This window comes from Anas acuta, chromosome 4 (assembly GCF_963932015.1).
Source record: "Anas acuta chromosome 4, bAnaAcu1.1, whole genome shotgun sequence".
NCBI lineage: Eukaryota > Metazoa > Chordata > Aves > Anseriformes > Anatidae > Anas > Anas acuta.
In genome coordinates, this window is record NC_088982.1 from 48,783,447 (window position 1) to 48,796,737 (window position 13,291).

The 13,291-nt window shown below is 36.3% G+C and overlaps 1 long non-coding RNA gene across 1 annotated transcript in view; it reads right to left on the reverse strand.

Moving 5' to 3' along the window:
- The window catches only part of LOC137856135 (uncharacterized), a 76,967-nt gene that overhangs the window by 40,677 nt on the left and 22,999 nt on the right, over nt 1-13,291 (reverse strand). The window contains exons 3-4 of the long non-coding RNA XR_011096217.1: nt 4,141-4,268; nt 2,209-2,352 (exon numbers count right to left, since the gene is read on the reverse strand). This is a non-coding gene — a long non-coding RNA (uncharacterized lncRNA). The remainder of the gene's footprint in view (nt 1-2,208; nt 2,353-4,140; nt 4,269-13,291) is intronic.

The window sequence follows — 13,291 nt, forward strand, 5'->3', positions numbered from 1 at the left end:
TTTATTAGTAGTACTTCACACTCTTTACTGATACCCAGGCTTGCTCAAGCTGAATTACAAGAAATTGCTATTACTGTCACCAGTTACCTTCTTACAGTGAAATCACTTTCAGGAAAATAAAAAAAAAAAAGGAATGTTGCTGTCTTCTGTTCTCCTAGTATGGGCATGTGGATAAATTAAATGATACTTATGTCTTTCTGTAAGGAGATTCAAAATTTTTCTCTAAAAAAAAGATGATCGGAAGGAAAGAGAAGGAAAAAGCATGGTAAAATGCCTGATATGAAGTTATTTGACTGAAGATGAATGGTAGAGGAACGTTATAAAATCTCTCCATATCTTAATCAACAGTTTAAATAATAAAACACTTCATTTTATTCTAGGAAGTCTTTTCAACACACACACAAAAAAATGTTGCATGGTATTTTAAATGGCCTGGGGACTATAAACTGTCTCCTCCAGTACACACATTATTGCTACAATAAGTTTATCTTTATCTTTTTTTTTTCCCCCACTTCATTAACGTCCCAAGGGCTCAGTAAATGTTACTGGTATTGAAAACACTGTCAAACAGGTGAAATAAAATAAAAGGGGAAATTAATTTTTAAAATATCAAAATATAGAGTGTTTGCTGAAAAGATATCCTGCCTTGCTTATACATTGAACTATTTTTTAAGTATGTGTTCAGAGAAGTTGTATAACATATAATATAGTAAATAAAGCACCCACAAAACAGGTGAGTGACATTATAAAGGTCTACTCTTTTAATAACTTACTACAATAAAGAAAGAACATATATAAAGTAATCACTTTATTCTTTGTGTCTTTTTAAGAGAAAACAGACATTTGTGATTAGACATTTGTGATTTCATGAGTTGTGTACAAGTCATTCTGGAATGAATGAACCTGATGCGGATCCAGATTTCGGCACTTTTTATTTGAAAGTACCAGCAAATTGAGTTTCCTTGGTCTTTAATTAATTTGTTTATTCAAAACATTGGTTTGAATCTATTTAACCTGCAAAGCACTTATTTTGATTAAAATGAAACTGCTGTTCCTCACCCAGTTTTCTCATTCAAAACAGCTCATGTGCTTAGTGATACATATCTGGGGAAAAATATTCAGCATTGACGCAAACATAAAAGAGCACTTAAGAACTCAGAATTGTGTCTTAGAAGATCCAAGTCAAACACACCCTTTCAGTTCTTGTTGTGAATTACAGTCCAGGTTTCTACATACGTTCTAAACTACAGTGAGTTTTCCAGTCCTTTGACTAATACAACATATATGGGACCAACCTCCCAGCACAAAAAGTGTATTAAAAATGTCATACTTAGTAATTAAATTATGGAATAAAAAAATAAAAATAATAATAATTTAAAAAGTATATTCACAGCAAGTGAGAAATTCCTGTTTTCATTTTCAATTCCTGTGTTGTACCTTACATGCTCAGTGAGGAACAGCTTTATAAAGATTTATAATCTCACTTTCAAAGGGGAGAGTGCACCAGGATTGGATATTATCTAAGCTTGGTATAGAGAGTAAAATGTTGCCCTGAAATCTCTCCTCCCCCCTAAAAAGAAGTGTGATAAAGTACTCTGTTCTTCATACTCCTGAAGTTGCTACAGCAAGCAGAAGCTGCTATTACGTAAAGATTAATTTCGATTTTGCCTTGTGGGCTCTTTTAACACAAAAACCAACTACAAATAACAGCAAAGAAATTTCCACACAAACAGATCCTCTGAACTGATCATCATATACTTCAGATCTTTCTTAATTAAGAATTTGACTGCAAACATGTTTAAACTGAGCTGTGGAGAAACTACTATGTACTAAGAATATCTGCATGGGAGTTGTATTACTTTGAAAATGTTTCATAGCATATCAGTTTAACCTTCCTGTATGGGCAAAGACTGAGTCTTTCAGAGAAATGTTGGCAACTACTAAGGTACAGAGGTAAAATTGCGTCTTACATTATTGCCCAATTACAACAAAATGAATTTTAATGATCTGCAGTTGTAAAAACCACTGGAGCATTGAAGGTATCATACAATCATCACCTAATTACTCACCTAACCAGTAAGAGACAGGAAGCAACCATGCACACAGTAACGAGGAAGGCCTTTTACTAATGACATGTAGTTATACCAGATTAAAATTCTGTGCACTGTTCTAGTATTATCCACAATTCAGAGTTATTGTTCTACTCACATTTTAGGATGTTCTGTAAGAAGACAACACAGCATCTTTCACCCTGAATAGCTGTAAATCTCCTGCATGTAATTTCTGTTCTTCTTGGGTATTCTCCTTTGCTGCCAGTCCTGGTACCATTGCTTCTATGGTAAAGTTTTCCAGCTGTAGAGAGCACAAGTAAAGATACTTGGATTGGATGAATCTTTTCTATAATGTAAATGTGGTTCTATCAAACTAAGGAAAAAAAAATATTGTTGGTTAGAGGACAACTTAAACTTAATAGCCCATTCCTGCTTGCAGCACAAGTTAGGGAAGAGGAACTGTAATTTCAGGAGTAACTTGCTGAGTCTGTCTAATGGCTATATCCTCAGGACTGAAGTTAATTCATTTTTTATTAAAAATTCCCAGAAGGGTAGCACCAAAGGAGAAGTAATCCTTTCCAGTAAAGACACTACTGTACAGGTAAAGTAATTATTTTCTTATTTTGAGACTTAGTGGCTATTGCTTCTTAGTTCTACCCGAAGAACATCCTGTATTTGCACTGATTGGTATTTGTAGTTCCTGCTGACCATTGTTCTCCTTGCAAAGCTTTAGCAGGTTATTAAGAGTAAGCAAAGCACCATTAGTTGAGAAATTTAATTTTAAAAAGTAATGGAAAGCACCTTACCAAAATTTTGAATCTGTGCTATGAACTTGAGTGAGATAATAAAAAATAGGAAGAAGAAAAATAATGTGTAAAAAATTATTTTACATAAAGTTGCATAAAGAACTAATCATGCCGGATTACCATTGCAGCAGTACAGGATTTGTATATAGTAAACTAGAGGTTCAAATCCATGTGAGATTATTATTTATTCTTACATGTGACTAGACTTCTATAGACTTCTGCTTCCTTTGGAATGGAAATATTTATATTTATCTTGCAACACATTCAGGTTTTGATTCTTAGTAGTGAGTTATTCAGTAATATCTCTGATTCTCAATAACATTATGCAAATTTTTACTAGCTGGTGATCAAGCCATCAGCTTCTAGACAAATTGAATACCTTTAACTTATTGTTCTTCTAAATATTATATCACACACACACATACATACATATATTTCAAATTATTTTGCTGGAGGAGAGCAGCTCTTATCCATCATAATAAGAGAAGCTGTAGCATGACTGCTTCACAGTACAGGTATTATTTGTTTTCTAATACTCCTGTAGACCTTTACAACAATGAAATATTCAACCTCATTCAAAGCTTACAAAATGTAAAATACTAACATTGGCAGTAAAATAAGATCTTTATTTAAAAAAAAAAAAAAAGAGTACAATGAATGAAGGACGAATGGGCGCAGGAGCTGACAGACACATACACATCCATTTCCTAGAAAAACCTATTTAAAGCCATTTCAGAGTATTTCCATGTGAGCAAGCTCTTACAATCTAAGCTACAGCATCAATAACAGTACTGTAACTCTCCTACACTAATGTGGGCACTCGTATTAGAAAAGGACTCATTTTTACTTCTTAAGCTTAATTCACTTTCAAAGAAGGCTAAAGCCAGTGGTCCTGGTTCAGGTTAAGATTTAAAGGTAATATCTTTTGCAGAGTATTTTCTTGCACCCGCCAGTTCTTAGTCAGCCATATCTACCCATTTCCAAAACAGATTACTAGTCTTCTCTTTCATTTGAAAGTGGCTCAGAAGCCTAGCCTGCAAGCAGACATGTTATATGAATCAATGTGTGACCAAGTCTTAAGATTCATCTTTGTATTTTATGATCAATTAGCAAACAAGAAAAACAAACAGGAAGATCCTGTTTAGAAAAGCCTCACTTTGAAGGATTGACAAAAGCTACCTTGCTACAACCACTGCAACCAAATGACACTTTCTAGGACTGGCAGAACAGAGCAGCACACAGTATTCATAGGGGATTCCTTTGATCCCAAGAGTATCATTTACCTGTGTTACGGGTCATTTAATTATTTGTCTTCTCAGTCAATATCCTTTGATGTAACAAATTCAGGATGTCAGTGCTCTGGTATATGGAGAAGCGATTAATTCCACCAACAGTATCTTCAAGGATGACACTGCAATACAACACAGAAGAAAGAAAAAGTCACAAAACAGAAAAAGGTTAGACATAAATAGTGTATTTTTCTAATTCAGCTAAGAAACAAACTCAGACACTAGTCTGAGTGTGTTATTGAGTATGGGAGGGATAGCTATACAGTGTTCTTTGGCTTATGGCTTACATCTAAACCTTGTACTTACTATGTAAGTACAAATGTAATTTGCAGACGAAAGTTCATGGAACTACATATTTATATATTCTAAAGAAAGGTAATATTAAAAACATCAAAATTCACCTACATTTAAAATGAAAGAATTAAGGATGTATTCTCATTCATTTGCTAATAATCCTCATGAAGTACAGTGATATTGAAGCCATTCAACACCAAATCCACACACACACTCACACACACCTATATTGACACTGTCATTGTCTCTAACCTTACACACTGCACTTTTTGAGGTTGTAAAAGCAGACCAATTATAAAGCAAATATTATAAAGTAAATATTCTGTATAAATACATCATCTAAGATGCAAAACTAGCAATGGAAAATCAGTAAGTTTTAAACTGGTGATAAAACATATCTTTTTTTAAAATGAAATACTTAATTAAGAGAAGTTTCCAAGGAACACCATGTATTCCTCATTTTTGAAGTATCAAAATCAGGAGTGAAAGTCCACTAAAATGTATGTTGTAGTTACTTAAAAGGGTCCATATTACAAGTCTCACCTACTTTTTACGGCACAATTGTGGAGAACATTTAAGGTATGTAAAGTCTTTCATAAGGGCAAAATTAGTTATTAACAAAGTTCTTAAAACATGTCAGTATCAGATTTCCTTAGCTGTTTCAAATAATCCCTTAATAGACTATTTTTTGAAACCTCAAGCAATATTAGGATTTGATAGAAACATTAACTTCTGTACCATGATGTTTCCAGTTCTACTTCCAAACCTGTGCTTTAGATTCTGTTACAACATGCCTTCCCATTCCAGGATAACACACACACTACCATGCAACTATGCTAATGAAGAAGAAAAATTCATTCCTGTTGGGTTTTGCTTATCGCTTTCTATAATGTACCTAGACTCTTTGCTACTTTCCAAATTTCTCTGAGGGTCATTCTTGACATGCCCTGAACTAGAAAGAAAAATGTCATCCTGAAATGTTCTCCTGAAAGAGAACCAGGCTGAGAGTACAAAGACTAAGTTCTAACTCAAAAGACTAACTCAAGATGTAGGTTACATCTACAGTAGCAAGTACTGCAGCCCAACAGAATTCTTGTAGAGCAAAACAGTTGGTGTTGAGAACACAACATCCACACAACTGGAGTGTTTCAGGAGTGTTTACAAAGGCTGGCTCTTACCAGTTCCTGTGTGTTGAATGCCCATTGACTTCATCATCTGTATTCAGCTCATAATCAGTCCAAAAAGAATCCACTTTACAATTTCTGATGCTGCCTCATGACATGAAGTAAACCACAAGAAATGGGAATGATTGGAATGTTTGCTTCAGGAGTGCACTCCTGATACAAAACTCAAGTTCAACAGCTGGACACTGTGATTTCATGACCGTATACTTAGTGTTGCTATGCAAATGGTTGAAGTTTAATATGCTTGTATGCTTGATTAAATTTAAGCCAAACTACTTGGCCCAAAAATTTGATGTTCTACTCTGTCTTGCATACTCTGACGCTACAGAATCAAACTCAGATTAGGCCTGGAAGAAGTCACGCTGAAAGACTAAAACTTTACTTGCATATTCCTTTTGGGCAAATATTATGGATTTAGATTTTAAGATTACTCTCTGATGCAAATTTCCTAATTTTTTCAACTATCCGTTGTCTTCTTCATGAGTTCTCTAATACAAAGTCATTTATTAGATTAAAAGGTATGATCACTTCAACTGGGTGAAATGTTTTTTGTTTTTGTTTTTTATAAAAGCATGCAAAACTGACATTTTTTTTTCTGGGTGAAAAGGTTTGTTGGTAAGAAATTGTCTTTATTTCTGTCTGTGTTTGCTCATTTTTATAATAGGATGATGACTTTAGTAAAGGTCATACTGTCATAATATTGCACACAAACAAAAAAAAAAAGTACAGAAAGTTTTTAGCTTTGTGTCAAAGAAATGTCCTTACCATCTTAATAATTTATCTTTCTTTTATGAGATGTACCATTTAGCTATCCATTACAATGGAAAATATGGAAATAGCATAGACTGTTAACAATTTACATTTGCATAAAATAATAGCTGAAATTATAATTGATAAAAATGTAGTGCTTCAACCATTGGGTCTACACCTCTGTGCTTTTTCTCAAGCAAAGCATTATTTGGAGTGAAATACTATGACTTGAGAACACTACAGAAGAGTAACTCAACTGCATACTGGCTGGTGATAGGGGTCTGAATAACTGCTCATGCAGACAGAACTACGCTGTGGAAGATTTTCATCTTGCCTGTCTCTAGATACCCTGGGAAAATGAGAAAATTAAGGACTTGTAGCACACAGTTCACCTGTGATCTCTGTTCATATCAGCACCAGTCAAGGCTTGATCTACAAGTTGATTTACCATATAGTCACCTAGAATGGTTGCTTTCATATGCACCTCCCTTATCTACCTGCTCTGGTCTGATAGATGGAGGAGGTCACGGCCCAGGGAGGAGATATTTGCACACTTTCCCTCACTCTTTTTCAATTCGTTCTTTTTTTTTTTTTTTTTTTTTCAATTTTAAAGGGAAACAGAATGATGTTATTTATAGACCTGTTAAGAAAGATTAGCAGAATGGAATGACAATAATACAGATACAAATTTTATGATGTTATTGCCTCAGGTCTAAAAATAAAAAAGTTCAATGCTAACAACACAGCATTCTGGTGTCTGATTTCAAGGACTGTGAAGGTAAGGAAAATATATTTACAAAATTATTTTTATATTAACAAAAGGGCTATGATATGAATAGATGTTTTTGGGTACCCAATAATTTATTTTCTTTTAACTACTATTATTATTTTACTTTATCAATTTATTAAGCCATGTAAGAAATCATAATAAACCACAAAGCAGGAAGGCTACCTCCCTCCTGTCTGCACCCTACAAAGTTTAACCACCACAGCTATAGTACATAGAAAGTATGGATGCAAGCTTTTTAAAGTTTTGAGAATGACTATGAATGGTTTGACATGCAGTAAACCTATTTTGTGACAGAATCTAAGAGAAAACATTATGTCTAACGTAGTATTATCTTTTTATGACATTATATATGAACATAAGATTGATTTTCTCCTCTGCATTTATTCAGCTGGGCCTTTTATTGAGTTCCTGGGTCTTGTAGAAAAGGCTACAGTGTGAAGAGTAAATACCTAAGGTTTGCGTGCATGTGTTACAAGCAGCATAAAAGCTTTTATCACAAGTTTTGAACTCTCTTTTTTTCAGACACTATTTAACACCCTATTAATCAACAAGAATGGAACTAGCAGTTCAAATACCACATATAAAAAGCAGAATAGCAAAAAAACAGAAAGCTTTGTAATGCTCAGATGGCAACAGAATCTCAGGCTTCAGTTTGAAACACCACTGGTATATTCAGCATCAACTGACAGTTTAATTAAGCTTTTAGAAAACAGCCTAAAAGGTAGCACAAAAATGTAGTTCCACAGGGGATAGGATGGTGACTTTAGCAATTAACTTGTTCTGCAGTAGCTGGAAAGAGAAGAAAACAGGAAAGTAGATACTATGAAGTAGGACAAAGCAACCATTTTTGTCATATTTTCTGCCTTATTATTAAAGACTAGGAGCAAAGTAAAAAGGCAATTTTCAAACCCAACATTCTGTGTTTGGTATTAAGACTGCTACTGAAGAAATATCTCAGATTGAATGATCACGTTAATGTCAATGATAACACAAAAATCTGCAGAAACAGCTTCTCAACTATGCCTAATTAATGTTTAAAACCTGAGCTAATAAATGTTCTGAATGGAAAATCCATCTTCTGCAATGTGCAATCACTGCACATGTGGTGGTGAACACTCCTATGAATTTATTGCACTTCTGAGGCTTCTTCAAGCATTTTATATTATTAGTCATAGTTCCTATGTCATTAGTTTTCCATTGTCTAAATGTAGATAATAAAAATACTATTCTTTTGGAGGAAAACATACTGACTCCCTACTCCGCATAGAGGAAGCAATCAACAAGGATGCATTTCATTTAACATTTAGTAATATTTCTAATATTTCTGGAGCTGATAGAGTGGGTTTTGCTGTTTTATGTATTTAGTAAAAATATCTATCCTACATTAGAATAACCCTTATGAATTTTTGGATAATTTTCTCAGGCTTTCATTACTACTCCATTTTTGTGATTGTATTTTATTAGAACACTGTAGTAAAAAGTATGGATTTTTTTGCCATTCTTTTAAGTACTGTAAGCAAGCTTTATCAGTTTAGCATTATTAGGTATAGCTTGAATGATAGCATCGGTTAATACTATGTCTTCTTCCTAAAAATCCAAATTGATAGTGCAAGTTAATGTAAAGTAATGTATTTTTGTGTATGAAAAAGTCATGAGCCATGCAGTTGTTATATCCTTCAATATTGTGTTTATTAAGATGTCTCAAACTGTTATAAATTACATCTGTTTTATTTATGGTTTTCAACAAAATTTGCTAATATTTAAGTAACTATCATTCAGTCAGCAGTTGTTTCATTTAAGCTTATTTTTGAGTTTGAGCACTTTTTGGTGAAGATTTAAAGGCAAAAAGTCAGGGACTGACCTAACTTCAAAACAAAACCATCAAAAGTTAGCTCCTCCTCAGCATTCTTCAAACTTCCCTCCTTCACAATAATTATAACACTGCTCATCATTGAATGATATAGCACATGACCTTGAAGAATGAACACTGAATTAAATTGAAATATCTGCATAGCTAGATGCCAATACTGGCACAAACTCTGAGATTTGTTTCTAATTCTCTTTTCAAGACCCTGAAGCTGAGCTACTGGAGATAGTATAAGAGTAGTATATAGTAGATCGTATAAGCTACCATCAGCGTAGCCAATGGGGCCTCGGCATTTGTAAACTGAGTTATGGCAAACAGTAAGAAAACAAGTGTGTGATTAGAGAAATAGACTCTGGAAGGAGGATGAGTGCTAGAGACACAACATGAGGGAAAAAAAGAAATATAACACAGAAATAAAAAAATAATTATGGATAGAGGGATTAGGAAAGGAAGAAAAGGATACAAAGTTTAGAAGATAATAAAGAGAAAGGAAATACAGCAAGGACACAGAATGATTTTTACTTGTCTATCCTTTTTATCAGTCATTAATCACAAACTTGTACTAAGGAACCTATCACAATGGAGTTCTTTTAATTGGTTAGGACAAGAAGTACCCCTCTTCATTGCATCACTTAAATGACACTTACATGCTTAAGTCTTCTTTTCCTTTCCAATTTGGCTCTTATGCTGTCTCCCCAGGTTCTTAGATTTTTTCTAAAGTCTTCAATGAGAGCTTTTGTACTGCCACTTTTAGCTAAACAGTTGTTCATAAACACATGCAACAGGAAAATGTTATGCCTCTTTGGTTTGCTTTTCACTAGTCTCAGCCAGGCATAACAGTTTCTTGACAGTGGTGCCATTATTACCAGCACCATCAGCACTGAAGAAAGCACAACTAGCAAACAGAATAGCTTCCCTTCTTGTCATATGAACAAAATCCAAGCTCAGCAAGTCCAAGAACACAAGTTCAGCAACACTAAAAACATGGAAATTCTAGTGAGAGAAAAAAAAAAAAAAAAAAAAAAAAAAAAAAAAAATACAATAAAAAAGAGAAACTGAGATAGATATGACAGGTTTTTTTTTTTTTATTAAAAAGCTATTGATGAATATATTCTGCATGCTTAGGAAAGTCCCACTGCACTCATTCATAGCACAGCAAGCTTGGTGCTTGAAGGAGGTATGACATCTCTTTGTTCTCTAGTGCTCATCAAATTCTCTGCTCTTTTTCACAGAATCACAGAATTTCTAGGTTGGAAGAGACCTCAAGATCATCGAGTCCAACCTCTGACCTAACGCTAACAGTCCCCACTAAACCATATCCCTAAGCTCTACATCTAAACGTCTTTTAAAGACTTCCAGGGATGGTGACTCCACCACTTCCCTGGGCAGCCTGTTCCAGTGCCTAACAACCCTTTCAGTAAAGAAGTTCTTCCTAACATCTAACCTAAAACTCCCCTGGCACAACTTAAGCCCATTCCCCCTCGTCCTGTCACCAGGCACGTGGGAGAACAGGCCAACCCCCACCTCACTACAGCCTCCTTTAAGGTATCTGTAGAGAGCGATAAGGTCGCCCCTGAGCCTCCTCTTCTCCAGGCTGAACAAGCCCAGCTCCTTCAGCTGCTCCTCGTAGGACTTGTTCTCCAGGCCCCTCACCAGCTTCGTCGCCCTTCTCTGGACCTGCTCAAGCACCTCGATGTCCTTCTTGTAGCGAGGGGCCCAAAACTGAACACAGTACTCGAGGTGCGGCCTCACCAGAGCCAAGTACAGGGGGACAATCACTTCCCTAGCCCTGCTGGCCACACTGTTTCTGATACAAGCCAGGATGCCGTTGGCCTTCTTGGCCACCTGAGCACACTGCTGGCTCATATTCAGCCGACTGTCCACCATCACTCCCAGGTCCTTCTCTGCCTGGCAGCTCCCCAACCACTCATCTCCCAGCCTGTAGCTCTACTTGGGGTTATTGCACCCCAGGTAGAGGACCCGGCACTTGGCCTTGTTGAACTTCATGCAGTTGACCTCCTCCTAGTTTTGGCACAAATATATCTGTAGGTGCTTTTAGTTATCTCATTTCATCAAAGGGTTAATTTTTTATGTCTTGCATTCACAGCCTCTCTTATCTTACTACGCTTTTCTTCTTCCTCCAAAATATCTCTCCTACATTTGGTAAGTGGGGGAGGACAGAAGAAGGGCAGTGGAAATTAAATGGCATTTCTCAACTAGTTCTCTGCAGATTCAGACCAAAAGTTCTCGCACAGCAAAGCAGTTAAGCAAGTGCTTGAACTGATCTCTCTTCAGCAGCCAGTCCTACCATGATGGCAACTGCATTGAGGTCTGAGAGCAACGATAGCTCCACTTGAGCTGGGCAGCTCCCAAGCTGCGATAACAGTGCTGCATCCTCATGACTGAAATCATGGTGATTTCTACCAGTCTTCAATTTTGAGTGGTTAACTTTTGGTGAGAAAAAGTTTTCCCACTTCTTTTTGAAGAGTCTTTGTCTTTCATCTGCGACTGTCCTATTGCCTGAACTGGTGGCCATTAAAAAAAATCCCAAACTTCAGTGAGTTGTGAAACAGAAATAAAATGCAATTACATTAAAAAGCCATAATATAACAGCAGTTTCCAGAAACTGGTATCATGTGGATTGCCTACAGTGAAAAAAAGGTCAGAGCCTGAGCAATTCAGCACTCCTGGCATGCTGAGGTATTTCTGAAGATGTGTTCATTTTACTTTCAGGCAAGTTCTGACCTTCTCCTGGCTAAGGACAAAAGGTTGTTCTGAACTACCTCCAGTTCCAGCCATTCAGCTCAAACAGGCATTGATTTGTGATGTAATGAGATTTTAAGGGTTGCTTTTAAGACATCAAACCAACTTCTGAGTATGTTGAACTGTAACTCTTAATTTTGACAGACCAAGAATTTCAGGGCAAAATATTGTCTCCATATATATTCACAAAGCACTAAATACACTCCTAGCTTCTGTGAATTATTAACAATATGATACGGAGGAATCTAAGAGGTCTCAAAATTGCAATACTCCATAAAAAAATAAAAGAAAAAAAATAGTATGTAATGTTTTGCCTCAACTGTCTTTGCCGGCCTCAGTGATGAGAATGTAATAGCTCCCAACCAAGCAGTAACTGAAAAACAGGACAAAGAACAATGCTGCCCTTGATCCTGTAAGCTTATCCTGATGTGCATGGCCTTGAACTTGAACAGTTTCACAGATTAATGTGACTATGTTTATTTATAAATAACACTCCTCCACTGCTCACATTTGTTTTTAGCTGGCCGGGGACCTTGAAGCAACCGCCTGTGGTAAGCCAACCTTTACAACACCTTCTGTGGCCCGCTGTGCTCCTACTCCCCTCACCTGCCCTTCCCCAGAGCCAGTCGGTGGTTACCAGTTACCTCCAGCATAACCGGCTGCTGTGACAGCCTGCCACTACAGCTAAGCCCTACCAAATTCCTTCCCCTTCCCAAAGGATCCTAAACAGGATGTAACAAAGCAGAACTGAGCAAAAACCACCAGGCCCAGCTCAAAATGAAACCAAAAATATTTCTTAATTAATTCTTGTCAGAGCTTTTCACCTTAGATTTTCCTCGTTTCAAAGCTCTGGCTAGGCAGCAGTGACTTCTACCTCCCAAAGACAAGGTATCCAACGAATTCCAGTAGCAAGCCGACTTCAACCCTTTAGATTTATTTGACGGAGTTCTCTTGAAGTCACCCTTTCTTAATAAAGCAGCTCTATCTTTTAGCTCCTGGAACTGAGGCGCTTCAGTGAATTCCAGTGTTCATCCAGCTCAGGTTTGACTTCCCTGCCCTGCAGCTCCTGAGGGAGCACGCTGGTGGCCTGCCAGCACCACTGAATGAAGCAAAGGGGTCAGCCCTGCTGCCACTGCATCAGCAACATATGCTGCCTGACACTGGTTAGTATTATAACAAGTAGTAGTGAGGGACAAAAAAAAAAAAAAACAACCCACAGAAAGCTCCAGAGCAAAGATCCTCCTCAATATGCATTATTACAGGGTTCTGTGGTCCTCTCTGGCAAAAGAACTCAGCAGTGTAATGTGGGTGGTAAGACACACCTGGAAACTGAGCTTCATTTAAACTTGCTGAAAGTTGCATTTTTCCACAAACTAAAAAAATAAATAAAATAAAACATAAAATAGAAAATAGAAAAAAAAAAAAAAAACAAATAGCATTCAACTTCAGTGGGAACAGTTTTTACAGCACTAAATAAGCTGATAATAAAGATGATTA